General features: G+C 43.2%; 1 pseudogene; it reads right to left on the bottom strand.

Moving 5' to 3' along the window:
• LOC108803017 overlaps positions 1-4,606 on the bottom strand; it is a 5,971-nt pseudogene extending 1,365 nt beyond the window's left edge.
• Between the last annotated feature and the right edge of the window lie 1,819 nt (positions 4,607-6,425).

Genomic DNA, 6,425 nt, shown 5'->3' on the forward strand with positions numbered 1-6,425 from the left:
CTCTAATCCACCTCCTAGAGCAGGAATAGGCAGCATTGGCTCTCCAGTTGTGCTCAAACAACAAATTCCATAAGGCTTTGCAAGCCAAAGGCATGACTCCCAGAGGCAGAAGCATAATGTGATTTGTAGTGTCAACACAGCCGGAGAGCCAAGGTTGCCTACCCTGGCAACTATAGCAAAAGGAGCTCTTGAGCCTAGCAGCGAGGGGTAGCCCTGCTGGGTGTATTTAAAATTGTTAATTCCGGGATTAGTTCCAAGTGTGTTTTAGCAGGAAACAAACGCATGCCAACAGCTGAAATTAAAAGCAGCCCAAGCAACAATTTAATTGTCAAAAATTAAAATATTTCTTTAAGCCATCACTTACTCTCTATTCTGGAGGAACATCTAGTTTGCAGTGGAGGTAGCGCAGAAACTCTTACAGGTGTTTCACAGCTATAAAATAAAAAATAGAAAAACAGATTATTTAGACAGAAAAATAGCCTTGATTTCGGAACAGTAGAAATGGGTTTGAACTTCTGATTTTTTTTATTTTTTTTAAAACTGTTTTTGGTCAATGTGGGAATATTTCTGATCTCTGCATCCCGGCAAAAAGATGCTGCCAGGACGTTAAGCACGTCGTCCTACAGGGAGACATGCAGCTACAAAAGCACTTCCTTACAGCGGTTACTAGACAATTCCCGTCTGAGTGATAAAGTCACCCGAACACATTAAAAATGTAAAATAAATAAAAACCAAGGCAGCAATGAAAACCCTGAAACCTCCTTTGCTATATCCAGAGATGAACAGGTTCTATGGTGAGGGGGAACTGAATATCCACCGTTCTGTTTTTGCTTGTGTTCTAAAACAAAAGCCGTTTATAAAGAATTGATCGCCGTATGGAGCGCATGCATCTTTCCAATGTCTTTTGATTAGTTCGCACTCGTCTAAGAATCAAAGAGAATGACTTAAGCGGTAGGACGGGGTAAGTACAATTAAATGGTACGTAACCCACCCACCAAAGCGATCCATTTTTGAATTTCCAAAACATAAACGTGAATCTCGCTTACTACCTCTGCAGACTGGCACTCTTGGCACTCTTTACTTCTCTCCATGGACTTCTGAACACCTGCCCATATGTTAAAAAGATATAGACGGAGAGGTTGCTGATGGGTTTAAAAAGATTTTACCCTAGGAAGACATTGTTGCTCCTCCATAGACAGGGCAAGTAGCCATTCACACTGCCAGTTAGAAGAGATTTACCCTTATATTGCAGATGCCGCATTGAGGACTTTTGAGCCACAGCACAACTTTTTATGGGGTTTAGATACCCTTTAAGTTATGATTTATTACCTTGGGGTTTCTGCTTGGTCACTAAGTGTAGTGCCAGCTTCTGTGACCAGCAGAGAGGCTCGACAGATGCTGGATACCGTTTTCTCTCTGTAGCAACGCTCTGCTGTAAAATTTGAGTGTGCAAGGTATTTTGCAAATATGCACCTCTCCAAGTCAGAATACTGTTGCGTTGTCCACGTTTCGCATGCTCGACGGACAACCTGGCTGGTAATGATTGGTAGTTTGAATCTAAAAGTAAGAATAAAACAATTAAGACTTCAGTTGTACATTAGAATTCCTTCATGCCTACAACGTAGATGTATTTAGAGATGTCATGCGTTAAGGAATTTGCAGAATCCCTCAGCGAGCATACCGAAGCAGCAGCCGTCACCACTTCAAGGGAAGTACACCTGCTCAGCAGATCCTACGCAATAAAGTTACATGCGATTAGGAAAAGATCACCATCTCTGGACACATGTGATGTGCGACACGGAACCCAGCAGATTTGGGAGTGCTCCTGCAGGAATTGCTAAACGCATCTGTACCATAGGTGTGAACGAGCCTTACACCTTTTGTTGGTTAGCTCTGGATAGTATGTAAATGTTTTTAAACCTGTTTTTTCCCTACTTTCCAGGGAACCATCAGATATTCAACCCTTTTCCGGTCCTGCTGACAAAGATTGCATAAGACTTGAAAAGAGGGAAAATCCGCATTTACCAAAATAGCCAACAGGGGTGCTAATAAATCCTACTCTACTAGGAGGAGGACATTTTGCCGCCTGTTGCTTTTGGAGGGACCGAAATTATGTCAATAGATCTGTGCAAAAGATCAAAATGTTTAGTTCCATCAAGTCACCTTTCATGCTGTCTCCTTAAATCATTGGACACGTTGTAAATCTTCTGCCCGGTTGTAGATATAAAAAAAAGCATCCACGGTAGAGTCTTTTGGCAGCAGAGTTGGTCTTACTTTCTCAAAATATATATTGAACCACTATTTAAATAAAAATAAAAATCAGGATAATTGTTATATGCACTTCCATAGCGACCATCTTTTTTTAAACAAATGTGCATTACCGTTTCTTCTTCCGTCAAAGCGATTGCGGCTACTTGCTGCGTTGCAGTCTTGTGCAGCTGAACCCCGACGATGGCGAAAGTGGCCGTGTGTTCAGGGGTGACGTATGTATGAGGCACTCTCTTCTCCCATTCATACACCTAGGCGTACATCGTAAGAGATCAGCACACAGACGCCATTTACATTGGCAAAGCCTAAAAAGTCTTTTACTTACGGTCATGTTCCTGACCACCCCCGGTCTCTGGAGATGTTTCAGAATCAGAATGGCTTCCAGGTAATACAAGATGTCTAACTTGCAAGTCGTATCCAACTTCTCACCGTTTTTGGCATCCGCAAGGGCTTTAAAAAAGGATTCTTTCGCCACCTCCAGCAGTTTGCGGCATTCTGCTGGAGTTTTCATTTCTCTCATCAAGGACTGAAACCTATAATTTATTAATGAGAAGGGAAGATCCTTGCAGATGCCACCTAATGGGAGGCCAAAAGAAATGACAACATACAGAAATGGTCAGTGGGTTTAAAAGGCGATCTTACCTTTTACCTACGACTTCACGGGCTATATCTTTGTTAAACCTCTTTTGTATTTCGGAGGTAACGCGCATAAAAAAGGTACAGTTTTTAAAGAGGTCTGGGTTTTTGATAGACAAGTTGGTGCCTTTCATGTGATAGGTCACAAAGCGTCGCACCTGCTTCAGATAGTTAAACATGGTCTGCGCCTTGAGGAAACGTTTTAGAGTGTTGAAAAATCTGTGGACCTTTTCGATGTCCTTCACAAAGTTTAGGTTTATGCCTTTAGGGTTCATGTAGTACAAAAATCTGGCAACAGACTCAACCTAGGATAATGAAAGAAAGGAATATTTATTTCATCCGGAAGGTAAAGTGATGCTGGCACCAAGATAGGGCAGAGCTGGCTAATACAAGGTTTACAGAGGAGAAGCAGACTTAACCTTGTTTGAGAGGCGTGGCAACGTATTGTGGAGAGTCTGTCGGCAAGGTCATCTGGTGTGTTTGCAGCAGGCTGGACTTTGATATGCCAGGAACTGGGAACAGGACACTTTCCCTAAGGATCAGGAGATCTTTCCGATTCAGGCATACCGAGTGGGGTAGGTGATGTGCTAACAAGGCAACTGTTTTTTTTTTTAACCAGCCCATTCCCCAAAATACCCTTATCGGAGGTCTCCGCGGGGGCACAGACGTGATACATGCACCGCACCTATGCTGCAATTAGCAATTGTGAAATCAGGTGAGCCACCATTTGCTTTTTAGCAGTTCATTGATGCAGCCAGTTCTACAAATTTCACGATTCTCTGCAGATTTATAAGCGGGAACGAGACACTTGGTAAGTTTGACTGTAAACCCAGTTCCAGGGATTCTTCCTTGACAGCAATAAAGTGTATCACCAGCACACCAAAGTACAATCTTCAATGTTGCAGATTTTACTTGTGTGTTGGTGATATACTTTATTATTAGGATTTGAAGTGGTGCCATCCACCATCACTGCAGCAGCCACTTTAAAAAGGGACACATCAGTAAGGAGTGCGGTGGGAACCTCTTTAGAAAAAAATCATAGATCGCACACAAATTTTGCGCCTTGGTTAGCCTGCTGGGGACAGGTGGGCTCCCCGAAAAGGCTTATGGAAAACATGCAGCATCTGTCTGATCGGTAAAGCCACGCCCTTCTCAAGTGCTGTCCTGGAAAGACTGCTGAGGAAAATTGAAAGCTTGCATTCTGATCACTGCTGGCAGTTTGGTACACAATTATGGTAAAATAACGCTGGTTTCATACCTCCTGCTTATATCTATGGACACCCAATGTCTCCTGTAGATATGTTGCAAAATCCTGGAGCACCGACGCGTTCAGAGAATGTCTTCTGTACAGGCCCGCCGCCTTCATTTTATTTCTCGTCTCTGTTGTCCACTTGGTGGAAAGACTCCTTAATATGGAATGTAAATCATAGCATGAGCATTACGGAAGAATGTGATATCTGTAGTAATAACTGAGGAGAAAAATTTACCTATATAAATAATCGTCCTCTGGTATGTCCTCTGCTTTGGCTCCTTCTTCAAATTCCAGGTCTTCTTCTGTGGGCAAATTCAAAGAGCATAGAGAGATATGTGAAGGTCCTCCAGCCAGAGTACACGATCCTACGGCAGATGATGCTTGTCCTTGTTTGATGCCAGATGGTATGGAAGGCACTGTTTGCAGTTCGACGCAAGGAGTTAACTGCATTGTGGAGTCCAACAAAGGCCTTGAACACCTGGGTTCTTCTGGAAAATGACATATGGATGGTCTTTGTGCTCTTGGCTGTTCTGGACTAGAGTTTGCCATTGCATGTTCTCTTTGGATTCTGGAGTGGAAAGAGAGAGAGCGCACGCAGCCTGGAAATTGAATCAGGGCAGCATGGACAGACCTACAGGCCCAGGGGAAGTAGACTGTGCCAGTGGTGTGACCAGGGGGCCCAGGAAGGTGAGGTCCACTTCCTATTACAGTGACAGTTCTACATGTAACCAACTGAGACAAACATGAGAGATCACGAACATGGACTCACCCCCATCCCCTTTCTATTGCTTCATACTCCTGAAAATGTCCACGGACTTACCTATTCCCACATATCATCTTTTACCCCTAACAATCTTCTACTTCACCCCCACCCATCCATCCCATAATATCTCCCCATATGCTTTGGCAATGCTAAAATGCATTTGGTCCTGTCAATGAAGCTTATTTGAATTGAAAGGGATAGAGAGAGAGAGGGATTGAGAGAGAGAGAGATTGGAAGAGAGAGAGAAAGAGATATTGAGAGAGGGAGATAGATTGATAGAGAGTGAGAGATTGAGAGAGAGAGAAAGATTGAAAATATCTGCAACATATGTCACAGAATGTCACCGACTGAGAGGAACATGAGAGATCTCAGACCTATAAATCCCAAACATGGACTCAACCCCATCCCTCGTTATATGACTCCCTACTCCTAAAAATGAATTCCACGAACTTACCGATTCGCCAAAATATCATTTACCCCTAAAAAATTGATGATGGTCTATAAGCCCTAAATATATGTACACTATCTTGTATATCTGGAATGCTACTTAGTTGTTGCATTATAAAAGAACATAGAATGTTGGATATATATGTGAATGTACAACCAACATGCCTGGTTGATTCCAATGTGAGGTGGGGGAGAATTGGTCATACTCTGGGACCTCGAGACTCCAAAAAACGACGTTTCATCATCCCTCTCCCTACATGTATATATGGATATATAAAAAATCCGAATATGACTAACCACTAGATCTTAGGTACAGTAAGGGTTGAAATAAGCCACAGAGGACGAACTGAAGATATTGCGACTGGTAACGAACAATACAGGCAAATAGAAGCCTGTTTTCGTTGCTCGGATATCGATGGGGAACAATCCCCTCCCCTAAACACACAAATAAACACAAAAATGCGTGCGCATACCCGGAAGCCATCTATGGACTGACATGCCAGGCAACAGAGTCTAGAACTGGCAAGGGATGACGTCGGACGCCTGCGCCACGATCTTGCGCATGCGTCTTGAGGAGTCCGCGCCGCCACTCGGGGACCGGAACCTGGAGGTCCGGCGCCCTGATTTGGTGGCGAGGGGTATATAGGGAGGGAGTTGATGCTGGGTCAGTACAGCGGAGATCGCCACGGAGATGTATGGCCAGCCTCATGACATCAGGTAAGAAAGCCACATCTACTTAGACTATAAATATCGATCAGACATGTAGGGACAATGGGGTATATATATGTATTTAACCGATTTGGCAAGCATGGGTATAGGGTAGAGTCACCAACAGGATAAATACCAGGGACCACAGGTCAAGGAAATGTAGGGGCTTGGTTCTGATTTATCACCTACCACAATGAGCACACATAAGACACGTACCTTTTGAGATATATACAATCACTTATATATTGTTTTACTATTTAATTATATACACTTTATGTAGAATATATACATCCTACATGATGAATGACCTTACAATAGCAAGATAGATGCACACAACTACCTATCACTCGA

The sequence above is a fragment of the Nanorana parkeri genome, unplaced genomic scaffold, assembly GCF_000935625.1.
Source record: "Nanorana parkeri isolate BGI_ZX_2015 unplaced genomic scaffold, ASM93562v1 scaffold3302, whole genome shotgun sequence".
Taxonomy (NCBI): domain Eukaryota; kingdom Metazoa; phylum Chordata; class Amphibia; order Anura; family Dicroglossidae; genus Nanorana; species Nanorana parkeri.